The sequence below is a fragment of the Solanum tuberosum genome, unplaced genomic scaffold, assembly GCF_000226075.1.
Source record: "Solanum tuberosum cultivar DM 1-3 516 R44 unplaced genomic scaffold, SolTub_3.0 scf00007, whole genome shotgun sequence".
Taxonomy (NCBI): domain Eukaryota; kingdom Viridiplantae; phylum Streptophyta; class Magnoliopsida; order Solanales; family Solanaceae; genus Solanum; species Solanum tuberosum.
Window position 1 is genome coordinate 2,700,991 of NW_006238933.1, and position 16,767 is coordinate 2,717,757.

General features: G+C 42.3%; 1 long non-coding RNA gene across 2 annotated transcripts; it reads left to right on the forward strand.

Annotated features, from left to right (window-relative positions):
- Nucleotides 1–1,555: 1,555 nt before the first annotated feature.
- Nucleotides 1,556–1,975, forward strand: LOC107060774 (uncharacterized). 2 transcript variants are annotated; one of them, XR_001473521.1, is made up of 3 exons: nucleotides 1,556–1,659; nucleotides 1,723–1,793; nucleotides 1,857–1,975. It is a non-coding gene; the product is annotated as an uncharacterized lncRNA (long non-coding RNA). The 2 variants fall into 2 exon arrangements; XR_001473520.1 differs by having other exon boundaries at nucleotides 1,852–1,887.
- Nucleotides 1,976–16,767: the final 14,792 nt, after the last annotated feature.

Sequence of the window (16,767 nt, forward strand, 5' to 3'; positions counted from 1 at the left end):
CCCAAGAATTGGGGTTTCAGCTAGACATGTAAAAGAGATAAAAATTTATACCACTATCAGTTTCCATCAACTGGGTATGAAGAATTAAGTTTTAAAACACGTCATAAGTGAAGAATCTTCGAGACCCACGTCCAATTTCTTGGAGTTGAAACCCTTTGAATCTTCAAGGTCTTAGAACAAAGTCTCCAAAACCCTCTAAAACTTAAAACTCTCCAAAAACTGTAAACAGTTTGAATAATAGAAGTGATATGATATTATAAATTTAAACAAGTATTTATAGCGTTTTAAAATTTTTGTTGCGGAGGACCATTTGGCGCAGCTAGTCTGGATCGCCTATATGCTCGGTGATCCACATTTTGGTCGATTTAATCACCTTTCTGCTTTATCCTTCATCCTCTTCATGTTTTGAGTCGTTGGGCAATATGGTACTGCTTCACAGAACTGATCGGCGACGCGCCAACTGCTCCATTTAATCGCCAACTTGACCTTTTCCTTTAGGGCTCAGCACACTGGAACAAAAGCCGATCTCCAGGCCCATCGGCGACTCGCCAACTGGGCTCAGCGATCTTCAAGCCTTCATTTCTTCGTTCTTTTCAGCCACCTTGTTCCTTCTTGCCAAGTAGTGTCCATGCTTTGCCTCAAACTCTAAATACCTGAAACTTAAGGATTTTCATCAGATATTGAGACAAAATATGCATTTGAGGACACTAATTCTATCAAAATATAACCCTAAATGAGTTCATATTGTGGACTCATCAACACCCCCAACTTAAAACTTTTTCTTGTCCTCAAGTAAAACTCAAGTTCGGCAGTCCAAAAAGGATGTCTCAAACAGTGCTACACAAGACTCAACTTACTCATGCAAGAATCAACTGTATACTCAAAGACTCAAGTTGTGATACACCATTATCAAAGATTCTCAAGCTCATTATACTTGCTTCAAATGCAAGTTCGATCTGAACAATGGTATTTGAATTCCCTCACACAAAGAATGATTCCATATTCACAAACAATGGTTTAATCATTTAAAGTTCTGGAATCAAATGCAACGCTCACTCTCACAAAGAAGAACACAATGCATGCTTTCACCCATAGGTTTGCTCGTATTTTTCAATCAACAATTGTTTCAGCTCACTCAAGATAAAAAAAAGGTTTTTTCAAGGCTTGTAATGGGGCTGAGTGCAAAGGTATGGTCATTTAGGCTTAGTGACTTTCATTCTCGTGAAATGTGGTGCTTTTAACACTCCCTTTCCTCTTCTTTCATCAATTTCTTTAGTGCTCATAAGTCATCCCATTATTCTCTTCCATGGATTGTTCGGAACCCCATTTCTTTTGACATTTCTCATAACTTTATTTCACAACTTTTTTTTTCTTTTAATCAATTTTGAGCTCACGGCTCATTTTCTGTCATAAGAAAAACAAGAAATTGAAAAGCAAGTACAAAAACAGGCTAAAAGCCAAAGAAAACTAGACTTTGTCCACCTAGCCCAAAAAGAGCTAAGCCTCTTGCTATATTTAATCACACAGTTTAATCACTTTCCTCTTTTTTGTTTCCTAATCTTCTTCCTCGTAATGTTCCTTCCCTTTGTGAAACTCTCAGTTCTTCCTTGTGATTGGTGTTCCTCCATGGATTCAAACTCCTTTCTGCAGCTTCAAAAGGTATTTTATTGTGTTTTCCTTTGTTGTAATTTACAATCTTTGATCTCTATTTGTGTTTCTCAGGTGAATGGACCATGGACCAGTTCTCAGTTCCTGTTGGGGTGTTTTGTCAAATAACTTTGTTAAAATCGCCAGTAAGCTCTACTTCTCTTGTCCTCGCCTCCAGATCTCTTACTTCTCATTTTCTCACAGTTTAGGTATGAAGCAGAGAATAATATGTGTTTCAAAATGTTCCACCTGTGGTTTGACAATAGTTGTTGCTCTTTGGATTCTGTTCTGATAGTCCTTTTTCTAAGCTGTCCTAGCCAAAGCTAGGTTATTTCACAACTTTTTCTTTTTCTTTTCTCTTGTCTTTATTTTTTGTATGGAGGGCTTCCATTTTTCTCAACACCATGGGTTAAAAGGGACTTTTCTTGTACTTTTTGACTTGCCTTTTCTTTTCACCACACCCCTAACTTAAGATTTTGGCCTAAGTTGGCTATTCAATCAACCACAAATCACAAGGATTATTGGTAGTGGATTTAATAAAGGTCATTTTTCATCAAGTTTCTTCCCAAGAAAGGTAAGGCTCAAGGGTGTTCAAAAGAGGTTCACACACTCACAAGGTAGGCCACAAAAGCGGTATATGTCAAATTGGCTCACACTCTTCGAAGTTGTCTAAGATCATATCAAGAGATAGTCTTACTTAGTCGACCGGACCAACTGAGAAAATTCTAGGTGTTATCATGCATGGTTCACAGTAAGCTCATCACACAAGGCTTCGACACCAAAGTCAAACAAGACTCCACACTTTCGCTAGTGTGCAACGTTCATCACAAGAGAATCAATTTGATAATTGGCTAGTCAAAACGAGATGCAAAGAGTTCACATATTGACTATGTAACTTCAATTGGTCTCATCGTACCCGCACATTCATGTTCATTCAGATATGAGCACTATTTGAGTCATCAATATTGATCAAAACTGAGACTCAAATTTGCTAAAGAACATCCACATTCCACACGTACAAGAGGTGGCAAAAATTTTAAAAAAAATTCTGAAGGGTCAAAATCATTTACAATTTAAAATAAAGGAGCCACAAGCTCAAACATCCACAAGAGGTAGTGTAAGACACAATTATATGCACAAAACAGTGAAGCATCAATATTCACACAAAAGGTGGGACTCACCCCACCACAAATAAAAACCATTTGTCCTCAAATGCAAATGAAGTAAAGTATCCAAAAGTGAGAAAATAAGACAGAGAGGGAGGTAAAGAAAGGATTCTGTCTATGTAGTATCTCCTTCTGTCCGGGCCTCAGTGCCTGGTGCAGCAGTCTGTACTTGGGCATCAGTGCCCGGAATCACCTCCAAAAATCCAGCTTCACAAGATTCTTTTGACTGTGAGTTTGCCAGAAAGACATGCATTGCCCTGTAGAATCCCCTGGCCCATGAAGGAATATTAGGGTCCAGGGTAATGGTTTTCCTGGCAGAAGTGGGCCTCTTGCCCTTGCCTTTCCCAGTAGTTGTGGGTAGTTTCGAGACTTTTCCTTTTGACGTAACTGTATCCTCCTTTATCACAATCTCTTTGGACTTCTCTTGAGCTGGCGTTATTCTTTCAGTAGTTTTTGATTTAATCGTGTCTGCAAAATCTCGAAGAGAAGTTAGAGAAACATAAACAAAAGCTCATCAAAACAATTTCAGACAGACTTGCCAAACCACTGTCTTGCCAAACCAGAGGGTGACTCGCCAAATTTCTTGGGCGAGCTAGATCGAGCTTGCCTAAAGGATTAGCTCTAAAATTGCAGCAAATAGGCGATGGGAAAACCACTCGGCGTGTCGCCGTTAGCTTTCGGCGAACAAAGACAAGCTTGCCGAAAGTTCTAGTGCACAAAGGCTAAGGGGTGCAGATAGAGGACAAAAGAGAAGACTTTCGGCAAGTCGCCGAGTGCTTTTGGCGAAGTCAGGCTTCTCGCCGAAAGTTGTAGAAACCAACAACACATAGCATGAAATTAAAGACGAGATATGGTTATTAGGTGAATCGCTGAGTGGTTCAGCGAGCTCGCCAAACGGCCCAACGTGCCTATTTTCAACCCATCTTCTCGAATTCAACCCCGCAACCCCTGAAAACAAAATCAAAGCATGCACTAGTACAATTAATCTCAGACCCATAACACCCATTGCCCCAAGATATTCGGATTTTTCCCAGTTTTGCCAAATTTGGCCATTTGACGATTTTTACCCTTAAGAATGGTGTCACCCACTCTATCATTGAGTAAATTATGACATTTGGCACAAATACGGGCTACTCAGACTTCACCCTATCAATCTAGCCTACATCCAAGCCCACCCCACAAGATTTTACTCAATTAAAGACACAAATTTACAGGCATTCGACGATCAAAACAATACGGGCAAGATTGTCAAGTTTAAAAGTAGGCATATTCGAAACAACTACGATCAAAGGGGACCATCACACATCAGTAAGGTAAGATCATTTGCGAATGAGTACAAAATGCGATAAAAATAAACATGGGATTCGGAAAACCAACCTCTTATATCGAACAATATAAATTTGTGATGCTAGGCGTCAAAGTTTCCAACTCCGAGCACAAATCAACAACCAAAATACTTATGGATTGAAAAAATATTCAAAATACTAAATAGATGCTAGATTTGGAAGGTTAGAAACAAGGTAAAATGAAAGAGTAGGAAGTTTAAACCATTCTTTCTTTTTAAAGACCATCCAGTTCGCACCTATTCGGCGATGTTAGTCATGATCGCCAATCCTATCGGCGACTCGCGGATTGGTCATTTACCTCGCCAAGTTTTTACAAGACCTCTATTAGTATGGAGGTCCAAACGGCGGACTATTTCGTGTTCACCGACCTGTTCGGCAACTCACCGATAGTTTCAAGGGTTCGCCGAGTTTTACCGACTCTCATTTTGAATTTGTCTTAAGTCTAACAACGGTCTCAGTCAGTGTAGCCAACTTTGTTGGTGATTCGCCCACTGGATCTCTAACTTGCCAAGTTACACTTTTCAACATTTCCCTCACGTTATCCCGCATAATCAACACACCATTATTCTAAACTTAAAAGAAAGCAATTAAGACTGGGCTGCTTCCCAGGAAGCGCCTTAGTTAACGTCATGGCCCGACGTAAGTCCTTACTCACTCTCCATAATTAGGGTTGGCCCTAGTGTTATTAGGTAACCTCAATAGTTCATTTGAGTAGAGATGAGGCACTGTATAACTCATGAGTGTCCTGATCAGCTGGATAGATCTAGAATGAGAGCCAATCATCTGATTCAATACTTTAATACTCTTCTTCATCTCTTCCAACACTCGATCTTGTTCGGTGATCTTTTGGAGAATGGTTTGTAGTGTGTCCTCGACACGATTGTTCTCCCTGTCTCTAGACTTTTTTCGCTCATGAGGTTATATGTACCTCCCTTGACTTTTGCATTAGTCTTCCACCTCTGATATTTTGGTGGCCAAATCATTCAACTGAGTTACCAGTGCGGATAACTTGAAGTTTCTCTCGACTTCTTGATTCGTCTCAGCCAATTTTCTACCATTTCCCTCAGCCATGCTCAGGGTATCTGCATACAACAACAACTTAAAAGAAAAACCAAACAAAAAATAAAGTTAATAAAATACGATTACGAAGACCAAAAATTTAACTAAACTACCAATTCTCAAATAACACCACTCCCCGACAGCGGCGCCATTTTGATGTTCGACGTCATCAACTGACACTATTTTGGTTCAAGTGACAAATGATCGCGTGTAGTGATATAACCCAACCAAGGGTTGGGATCGTTCCCACAAGGAGTGGTTTTGAGAAATAGTAGAAAAATAAAATCAAGTTATAATTAGTCATAGCTATAAATATTAACGAATAAAAACATACTAAATCTAAGGAGTGACGCAAGCTTCAATTATCAATGGGGGTTTGTATTAATTAACATCTAAAAAAAGAGTAAAAATATAAGGAAACGAGATATGGAGATGGGATTCTTGGGATGTGATAGGAATATGAGTTAAACTAGACAATCGGGTACATGCTTTTAATAGTAAATTGTTGAGCATTTGTGACTAGGCTAGACTATAGTGGGGGTAAATTCTCTCTCGAGCAACTTACCCCGAATCAACTCGGTTTGTCTCAAACACCGAGTTGCCGCATTAAGCACAGGCTTCACCTTAGCCCAGTCACTCTATCGAGCTGAATGTGTGGGAGAAGGACTAAGATTCACTATCTCGAGCTGAACCCATGTAGACCCAATACCACCGACTATCAATTTAGTAGTCTTAGTTCTACGACCTCTCTCTCTCGAGCAAGCCAAAAACAGTAAGATGAAATCGTATTTGCAACCACAATCTCATTCAGTTCATACACAACTACTAAACGAGTATTTATAGTGTTTGAAAATTTGTGATGCGGAGGACCTTTGGCACAGTTAGTCGGGATCGCTGATACGCTCGGCGATCCACCTTTTGGTCAATTTCATCGCTTTCCTGCTTTAGCCTTCAGCCTCTTCATATTTTGAGTCGTTGGTCAGTATGGTACTGCTTCGCGGAACTGATCGGTGACACGCCGACTGGTCCATTTCATCACCAACTTGACATTTTCCTTCAAGGCTCAGCACACTGGAACAAAAGGCGATCTCCAGGCCTATTGGCGACTCGCCAACTAGGCTCGGCGATCTTCAAGACTTCATTTCTTTGTTATTTTCAACCGCCTTGTTCCTTCTTGCCAAGTAGTGTCCATGCTTTTGCCTCAAACTCTAAATACCTGACACTTAAGGATTTTCATCAGATATTAAGACAAAATATGCATTTGAGGACACTAATTCTATCAAAATATAGCCCTAAAATGAGTCCAAATTGTGGACTCATCACAGCGTTATGAGCTTATGGGGAACACATACACCCTAGTTTCTCTCTCTCATTGATAGCAACAAATTTTGAATCTTTCTCACTCGTTCTCTAAACAACGATCAATTATTAATTTCCCAAACCCCCCCTTTACTTAGTTGTCTCGGAAATACGTTGATTAAATGAATATAATTGTAAGTTAAAGTTAAGTCTAAACAATATTCCTCGTGGGATCGACCCCAACCTCCAAGTTGGGTTTTTTACTTGATAACGATCGCTTATACTTCTTTAGGGAGGTATAATTTAAGCGTATCAAATTTTGGCGCCGCTGCCGGGGAATAAGGATTTTAGATTAAGTTTAACTACATTATTGAACTTTAGTCAATTATTTCCTAATTTTACTTTTTCTTTTGTTTTTGTTTCTCTCAGGTTCCTACTCTAGTGTATGCCAAGTATATGGAGTCAAGGTGAACCACTGACTCCTTACGATCCAGAATTGAACAGAACTTTGCGAAGGGAATCTAGGTGATGGAGTTGAGTTGCAGCCTCCTAGGGTTGATTATAAGAATGCTAAAAATCAAGGTGGAAATATATTGGGAGATGCTTTGAGGGTACAGAATCCACCAGAACCAAGGCTGCGTGATAACTATAGGGTCGACTTCAATGCCACTGAATCTGAAGAACCTATTGTTCTACCTCCTCTACCTGCGTGGCATACATTCATGGTGACGAGCACTCTGATGCAGATGCTTACAGCGAGGGGTTTGTTCTCTGGTATGGCATCGGACAATCCACATGGGCACATGTCCAAGTTAAGGAGTGTTTGCAAGAGTTGCGTGGGTTGACCGGATTTAGACATGGATGTCATAGGGTTGAGTGTCTTCCCTCTATCATTGACCGGAGATTCTGCTGTATGACTTGTGAGCTTCCTTATAACTCAATTCACACATCAGATCAATTGTATAAAGTGTTCATGACAAAATACTTCCCAGTGTCAAAGAAGCTGAACCACAAAGATAAACTCAAAAACTTCGTAGCACTGCCTGGAGAGTCTGTGAGTAGTTCGTGGGACAGGTTTACTTCTTTCATAAGAAGTGTTCTAGACCACCTTATTGATGATGAGTCACTGAAGGAGTATTTCTACAGAGGCCAAGATGACAATGGTAAGGCTGTGCTTGATACTATCACGGGAGGGTCATTGGAAGAAGCACTTTTGCTGTTCAATTTGCACCTAGTCAATCTATCGATGACATTCGTGAGGAGATGGCTCAGATGAGGACAGAACTTGGGTTGGTGTTGAAGTATGTGAGCAGAGGTACCGAAAAGATAAATGTTGTGAATTATTTGACTAAAAATCCACCACCGATTGAGGAGTGCTACTATGAAGAGGATACTTATGTAGTGAATGATCAGATGGGAGGTTTCCGAGACCACGTCCAAGGTTCCAATTTGGATAATTGGCGCCAAGGTCAAGGAAACCAAGGTAGGAACTATGGAAACTACAACCGAGAGGGTCATTATGTCTGGGATGGGAACTACAATCACAATAAAAACTACAACCGAAACAACTATGGAAATAGAAACGATAGGGGTGGGCCATATGTTCCTCCTCAAAATTGGGGATCTGGTAATAGGGAAGCTAGGGGTAGTATGTCACGTATTGAGGATATGATGCAGAAGATGATGAAGAGATTTGATTCGACTGATGAGAATGTGAAAGAGATGCGAAATGACTTGTCTGGAATCGGTCAAAAAGTTGATGCCCATGCGGTGTCGATCAAGCAGCTTGAGAAGCAGATGAATCATTTGTCCACTACAGTCAATCCACGACAGCCTATCACACTTCCTAGCAACACCATCCAAAATTCAAAGAATGATGGGCATTGTATGGAAGTCACTACTCGAGGGGGTAAGTAGACCATTAATCCACCCATGTCGTCTGAGGTTGAAGTTGAGGTTACTAAAGATGATGATGAGATCGAGGTTACTGGAGAGTCCGAGAATGTGACAGAGAAGGAAGTGGAGATAAACTAGAAAGTTGTCCCCATGCCTAGAACTCCACCTCGCTTCCCACAGAGGTTAGTGAAGAATACTGAAGAAGGAAAATACCACATGTTTATCGATATGTTGAAGCAAATTTTCATCAATGTTTTGTTGATAGAAGCCTTGGAGAAAATGCCTGGGTATGCGAAGTTCATGAAAGATTTGATGACAAAGAAAAGGGCCGTGAGTTTTGAAGATGATGATAGGTTGCAACATTGTAGTGCCATTGCTACGAGGTCCCTTGTGCAGAAGAAGGAGGATCCTGGTGCTTTCATTATTCCTTATACCATTGGGTTGCTATATTTTGCAAGGGCGTTGTGTGATTTAGGTGCTAGTATTAATCTGATGTCGTTGTCTATTTACAAGAAGTTGGGTTTAGGGGATCCAAAACCGACTGTGATGCGACTGCTTATGGCCGATAGAACTGTGAAGAAGCCCATTGGTGTGCTGCAAGATGTACTAGTGAAAGTGGAGTCTTTTATCTTTCCGACGGATTTTGTGATACTTGATTGTGAGGTTGACTTTGAGGTTCCCATTATCCTTGGGAGACCATTCCTTGCCACTGGGCGCCTTGGTTGATATGGTGAAAGGGCAGATGAAATTTTGATTGAACAATGAAGAGGTAACTTTCAACATTTGCAGATCCATGAAGCAGAGTAGTGAGCTCAAGTCAGTATCTGTGGTAAATCATATTATAGAGAATGGTTCTGAGGTGTCTATTGAAGAGAGGTTGGGTGTTAATGCACTAGAAGTGGTAATGATGAATTTTGAAGGTGATGGTATTGAAGACTATGATGAATTGGTCGCCGCACTTGATAGGTTCGAATTCCATTAAAAACCAAAGAGATTGGAGTTAGACATGAATAATCGCGACTCTCCACCTGCAAGACCGTCTGTTGAGGAGGCTCCGAAATTGGAGCTTAAGGCTCTACCATCACATTTGAGGTATGTATTCTTGGGGAGAGATGGTACTTTGCCGGTCATCATTGTGGCAGATTTAAATGTGACATAAGTTGAGGCATTGGTCTCCGTGTTGAAGAGCTTCAAGCGGGATATTGGGTGGACTATTCCTCCTGGTATTTGTTCTCATAAAATTAAACTCATGCCGGATCACAAGCCTAGTATTGAGCACCAGAGAAGACTAAATCCGCCTATGCAAGAGGTAGTTAAGAAGAAAATCATCAAGTGGTTGGATGCTAGAGTTATTTATCCAATTACATATAGTAGTTCGGTGTGTCATTTTTAGTGTGTGCCCAAGAAAGGTGGGATTATTGTGGTACCTAATGAGAGAAACGAGCTAGTTTCGATGCGGCCAGTGACCGGATGGAGAGTCTGCATTGACTATCGGAAATTAAATGCTTATACAGAAAGGGACCACTTTCCTATGTCGTTCATGAATCAGATATTGGACCGACTTGCGGGTAAGGGTTGGTATTGTTTCCTTGATGGTTATTCGGGCTACAATCAGATTTCTCTAGCTCCGGTAGACCAAGAAAAGACCACCTTCACTTGCCCTTATGGGACTTTCGCCTTCAAACGGATGCCATTTGGGTTGTGTAATGCTCCAGCGACCTTTCAGCGTTGTATGATGTCGATATCTTCTTATATTGTGGAGGATACTATTGAGGTATTCATGGATGATTTCTTTGTGGTAGGTGACTCTTTTGATCGTTGTCCGGATCATTTGGCTGAGGTGCTTAAACGGTGTGAAGAGTGCAATCTTTTGCTCAATTAGGAGAAGTGCCACTTCATGGTGAAAGAAGGGATAGTTCTGGGTCGTCGGATCCCTGAGAAGGATATTGAGGTTGATAGAGAGAAAGTAGAGGTAATAGAAAAGATTCCACCACCTATCTCTGTAAATGGTGTTAGAAGTTTTGCTGGGGATGCAGGGTTCTATAGGAGATTTATCAAAGATTTTTCTCCAAAATTGCACACCCATTGTGCAAATTGCTCGAAAAGGAGTGTAGGTTTGAGTTTGATGATGCTTGTCTAAGAGAATTTGGAGAGTTGAAAGAAAAGCTAGTTTCCGCACCTATCATTATTTCACCGGATTAGGGGTAATCCTTTGAAGTGATGTGTGATGTAAGTGGAGTGGTGTTTGGTGTGGTATTGGGACAGAGGCGAGAGAAGATTCTTCATCCTATTTACTATGCTAGCAAAGCTCTAAATGTGGCTCAAAAGAACTATACAGTGACAAAACAGGAACTTCTTGCAGTGGTTTTCGCATTCAAGAAATTTCGATCCTACTTACTTGGTACTAAGGTCATTGTGCATACTGACCATTCTGCATTAAGGTATTTGATGGCTAAGAAAGATGCAAAATTGAGGTTGATTAGATGGGTGTTGTTGCTGTAAGAGTTCGACTTTGTGGTGAAAGATAGAAAGGGGACAGAAAACCAGGTTGCCGATCACTTGTCCAGATTAGAGGATGAAGCTATGCTCAAGCTTGGTGATAGGGCTGAAATTAATGATGCTTTTCCAGATGAACAGGTATTGGCTGCTTCTCATGATCTGATTCCTTGGTTCGCAGACTTTGCTAACTACTTGGCAAGTGATCTGGTGCCATCAGATTTGTCTTTTCACCAAAGGAAAAAGTTTATGCATGATATGAAGAAGTTCTTTTGGGATGAGCCTTACTTGTATCGTAGTTGCGCTGATGGGATTATTCGTCATTGTGTGCCCGAAGTCGAGATGTTGAGTATACTAGAGGCGTGTCACTTATTGCCTGTTGGTGGGCATCATAGTGGTATTCGAACTGCGCATAAAATTTTGCAGTGTGGGTATTACTGGCCTACAATCCACCAAGATGCTCATGATTTTGCCAAGTCGTGTGACCGTTGCCAAAGAGAAGGAGGAATTTCAAAGAGGCAAGAGCTTCCTATGAATCCAATATTGGTGATAGAGTTGTTTGATGTATAGGGCACTGATTTTATGGGTCCATTTATGAGTTCACATGGGATGAAGTATATTCTTGTTGCAGTTGATTATGTGTCGAAGTGGGTGGAAGCAATTGCGCTTTCCAATAATTAAGGTAAAAGTGTCACCGCATTCCTGAAAAAGAATATCTTCTCCAGATTTGGTACACCTAGGGAGATTATTAGCGATGGAGGTTCCCACTTTTGTAATAAGTTGTTCAATGCGTTACTTGAGAAATATGGCGTCCGCCATAATGTAGCCACTCCTTACCATCCACAGTCTACTGGGCAAGTTGAAGTGTCCAACAGAGAGATCAAACATATTTTGGTGAAGACTGTGAATGCAAATAGAACTAATTGGTCAAGGAACCTTGATGATGCTCTATGGGCCTATTGCATCGCATTCAAGACTCCCATAGGTATGTCCCTCTACCAACTTGTATATGGAAAGTATTGCCATTTGCCGGTAGAGCTAGAGCATAAGGCCATGTAGGCGCTAAAGAAACTAAATTTGGATTGGGGTGACGCATCGAATCAGCGAATGAGTGACTTGAATGTGCTTGGTGAGTTTCACCTAAGAGCTTATGAAAGTTCAGCCTTGTACAAGGAGAAGATGAAGAAGTATCATGATCAAAGGATTGAAAAGCGAGAATTTGTTGTGGGTAATCTGGTGCTTCTATTCAAATCTAGGTTGCGCTTGTTTCCGGGCAAGATCAAGTCCAAGTGGACTGGGCCATTCTTAGTCACGCAAGTGCTCCCACATGGAGCGGTTGAGCTTGAGAACAGTGAGGGAACAAGGTTCGAGGTAAATGGGCAAAGGATCAAGGTCTATGTGGGAAATGCGGAAAATATGCAAGAAGTTGTTGATGCCTACTATCTTGATGAAGTCTGAGTAATCAAGAGGCCTGCGTCGTGCCGCGACGTTAAATCAAGCGTTGCTTGGGAGGCAACCCAAGATGTACCATCTAGCCAACTATAGGTTTTTCTTTTCGGTTTAGTAGTTCTCTTTGTTTATTTGCCTTTCTGCATTCCTTTAGGTAGGAGTTTAATTTTTATTTTAGTGTTAGCTAGATATAGCATAGGGTCCGTGTCTAAAAAGAGTCCAGAAAATGTAAAAAGAGAGGACTAATGGTTGCTACATGTGCAGGGTCGAAAAGCAAAATCTACATAAAATGTCTGGTATAGAGGTCTACAAAGACCATCGACGGTCCGTAGGTCAAACTACGGACCCTGAATGGTATATGTAGACCCCATGTAGGTTCCCTAATTTTTCTAAGTGAAGAAGAGACCTACGGACCCCATCTACGGTCCGTAGGTCGACCCACGGACCGTGGATGGGGTCTCATGGGTCGAAACCCTAGTTTCTGCCCGACCCAGCCCGGACCTCTATTTATAAACCCCTCATTTTTAAAGCATTCCCCCATTACCAAAACTCCCCCCAACCATTTTTAAACCTCTCATCTTCTAAAATCCCTTAATATTAATCACTCCCCTTCCATTTCCTCATAAATCCCAATTCACTTTCCTCTCTCCCAAATTCCCTCATTCCCCTTTTTCCAGAGTTTTCGATGTCCGAGTTCGGCGAAAAGGCTAGTAAGAAGTTGTTGGAAGTCTAAAGTCATCACACCATCACCCACTTCCTTTGCTTGTAAGGTAGTCAGCTTTCCCTTCACTTTGAATTCCGGTTCATTGTTGTTATTGAAAGTCAGGAAGTGGATCTTGACCTTGGGTGTGATATTGTATGTGTTCCTCATGAATTGTATGTTAGAAACACCCATGGGACGATAGATAGTGATTGTGTAGTCTTAGTAATTAAATAACTCGGTGAAAATTTGGTCTAAATGAAAGTTTGGACCTAGGGTTCCTAGTTTTGTATGCAATACATGTTAAAAAATGAGTAATTGGGCCTTAGGGATGAGAAACTATCATAAATTGTGTTGAAATGCATGATTAGACTTAGGATGAATGATTGAAATTGTCGAAAGTTGGTTCAAACATGAGGCATGTCAGATACCTGGCACAGACTTGATCCACGAGACCCCGTCTACTGACCATAGGTCAGTCTACGGACCGTAGATTAGGTCCGTGGTCTGTGGCACATAGCAATTCCACTAAGTGTGGAACCACGGAGCTGGACTACGGTCCCTAGGTCAACCTACAGACCGTTCTGCACATCCATGATTCCCATTAGATCCCAACTTTTTGAGACGTCTGACCTACGGAGGGGATCCACGGACCGTAGGTACCCACCGTATGTGGCCACTGAAGCCACTGTCTGAAAGTTTTTTTTAGTTTTTTCGTTTGGTTCGTTCTTTGTTCTAAAATATTTTTGAGTGTGTTTTTAGGTTATATTGGTACTAATTCACCCTCCACAGGTACCATGGCTCCAAAGATAGCTCCGGCCGTCGCACAAAAGGGCAGGTCCAAATCAACGGCACCAACCCGTCAGCTAATCAATGAAGATACTGATGCGGAGAATGACCCCGCATATATTCCCCCCACTGGAAGGACACACCCACAACACCCAGGACTACCTGGAATCAATCCAAGCAGTGGTTCTCGATGTAGTCACTACCTCCAGTCTGACGAGGAGGATACACTGATTGGATCACCGGCTGGGTCTACTTCTGGTTCTGAGTCCGCCTCTGCTTCAAGGTATGATTCTGGATCCGCCACTGGCTCCAGTTCACATGGTAGGGCTGCCTCGTCTGATGAGGCTACTAGTTCGGGGAATATTCCAGTTCCACCTAACACCGACCCTGCTCCAGTTGCTAAGGAGCCTAATAGATGGTGCGTTGAGGGTTAATGGCAAATCTACTGGGATGCCAAGATGTTAAATGAGAAATAGAAGATGGCCCGGCTTATCACAGAGGAGCGCAGAGTTCTCATAGGGAGCGTACACACCATACCCAACATCCACCGGCTCTTTCAGAAACACAAATGCGAGTGGATGGCTCGAAGCCCCGAGACTTATAGTGTGAAGATCGTGAGGGAGTTTTATGCTTCCTACGCAGCCACTCTAAAGGGTTCTATTCATAAAAATGCTAAGCCCGCAGCCCAGGCACCACTCAAGGCTACACTAGTGCGTGGGGTTTCTGTAGATATTTATGAGGTCACCATCAGCCAATTTCTCAATGGTCCGAGCACCACTTGGGAACTCAACACCGTAGAATTTGACTACAGGTGGGACATTGTGAGTAGTGGAGCGTTCCAGCGGAATGCAGAGAAGAGGGACGTTGTATTACTTTGGCTGGCCAGGTACATAGTTGTGGAAGGAGAGCGCGCGGAATGGGCCAGCACACCGCCTTTGGGTATTCGGAAGGCCACCCTAAATTTGGTAGCCAAGTTCTTCTGGTTTTTGGTAAGGAACAGGGTATCGCCCACTAAGGCCGATAAAGCGCTTACTTGGGATAGAGCAGTGATGGTTGCGACTTTGGTAACTGGGTTCGAGATTGACTTTGCCCGCATGCTGTTGGCAGAAATCCATGAGATGGCGTTCAGGTCTACCGCTACTTTACCTTTCCCGTGTATGATCTTCGAGTTGTGCAGGGACTCTGGGGTGCCTATCTGGCATTGTGACAAATTAGTACAGGCGACCGGTACCCTCGACATCGGCCTTATTTGGGATGGGGCCAACGTAGATGCACCATGACGGGGTCCACATATTGAGGTGCCACCATTAGGAGCAGATTTAGAAGCTGATGTGGAGTAGATGTAGGGTGAGGACCTTGCCCCTCCAGCCCACACTGATGATGCCCCGGCCTCCCTATCTCAGGCCTCCAGTCGGGCCCCTAGCTCATCCAGATCCACTCCTTCTTCCGGGTTTGCTGCCGTGCCCCTTGCCCGTGTTCAAAAATTGGAGGCACAGATGGCCACACTGAATCATCATGTGAAGCCTTGGATGTAGCGGTCTATCTCAGAGTCCGAGGCCAGGATGGAGAGGAGGATGAGCACATGATGGACCTAAAGGTCCACCCCGTTAATAAGCGCCTGGATGCCTTCGAGTTGAGATTCCTCGAGTGACCATCCCCTACCACAAATATCTCCTCTTTCCATACTGAGTTAGATCGTCTTCGGGTTGATCTTGATGCCATCCTAGTTCCATCCATGGATGCGCCAGAGTCAGCCCCTACTGCGCCAACTGATGATACGGTGTTAGATGCTCTTTTCAGCGAGGACATACCGCAATCCGAGTCCACTCGTGCCCGAGGGAAAAGGCACCTGTCCAGCCACACTTCTGATGCCACTGAGGATGCGAGGGAAAAGAAGAGGGAGCGCCAACATACTATGTATGCTAGGAGAGCATCTATTGTAGACGGGGAGTTGTGCCAGCAGAGGGTTCGTGAGAGTGCTCTTGGGGCGTCGAGTTTTGTGCCCGCTACTGAGGCTTTTGCTACTGTAAGAGATGATGTGAGCACTACTGATGGTGCTGAGATGATAGATGGGAGCGCTACTGATGGCATTCCCCATGAAGTGAGCACTACTGATGATGATGAGATGATCGATTGGAGCGCTACTGATGGCGTTCCCCATGTTGATCCAACTGGCTCTGGGAAACCGAACCTACCCGCTTGTAGAGTTCTTCGGCACATTTGTGCCACAGGTTTTCTTCACCTTCACCCTATTCTTTATTGCTTATTTTTGTGTGCTTTGAGGACAATAGCACTTTATTTTATTAGGGGTAGGGTAAACGGATTGTGAGTGATAGGGTGAAGTCTGAGTAACCCAACTCATAATCCTCTCTTGGGGTTTTCTTGCATATGTTCTTTTTCCCCAAGACACTATTTTAATTTATGTTGAACCGGCATGTGTTAGGATTGTATATGTAGAAGCATGAGAAAGAATGAAGCATGATGGGATAGTCAAGAATAAAAAAAATGAAACCCGTCCAAAAATAAATTGTGATATGTGTTAAAATCTATAGGCTAGAATGAGTTGAATGTGTTGGCTCTTAATATGACATGATAATGAACCAACTTGACCACATGACTTAAGCTAAAACTTGAACTGGTAACTGATAATCTGATAATGAAATGATGTGCCAAGAGTGTGAGAATAGTTGATTGTTCAGACAGTTTTGTGCCAATCTAGAACTTGCCCCATTGGTCCTGCTAGGATAATCTAGGCTAGAAGTTAGGAAGTGATCATACGCCATTGTTCAAATTAGTCCACTTAAGCCTAAAATGATCTAACCAAATGGTAGCATTATTCCCTTTTGATCCAAATATTTGAGCCTAAAATTGACCAATTCTTTTGATTCACGTAACTCACCTTCCCTTAAAACATTGTCTT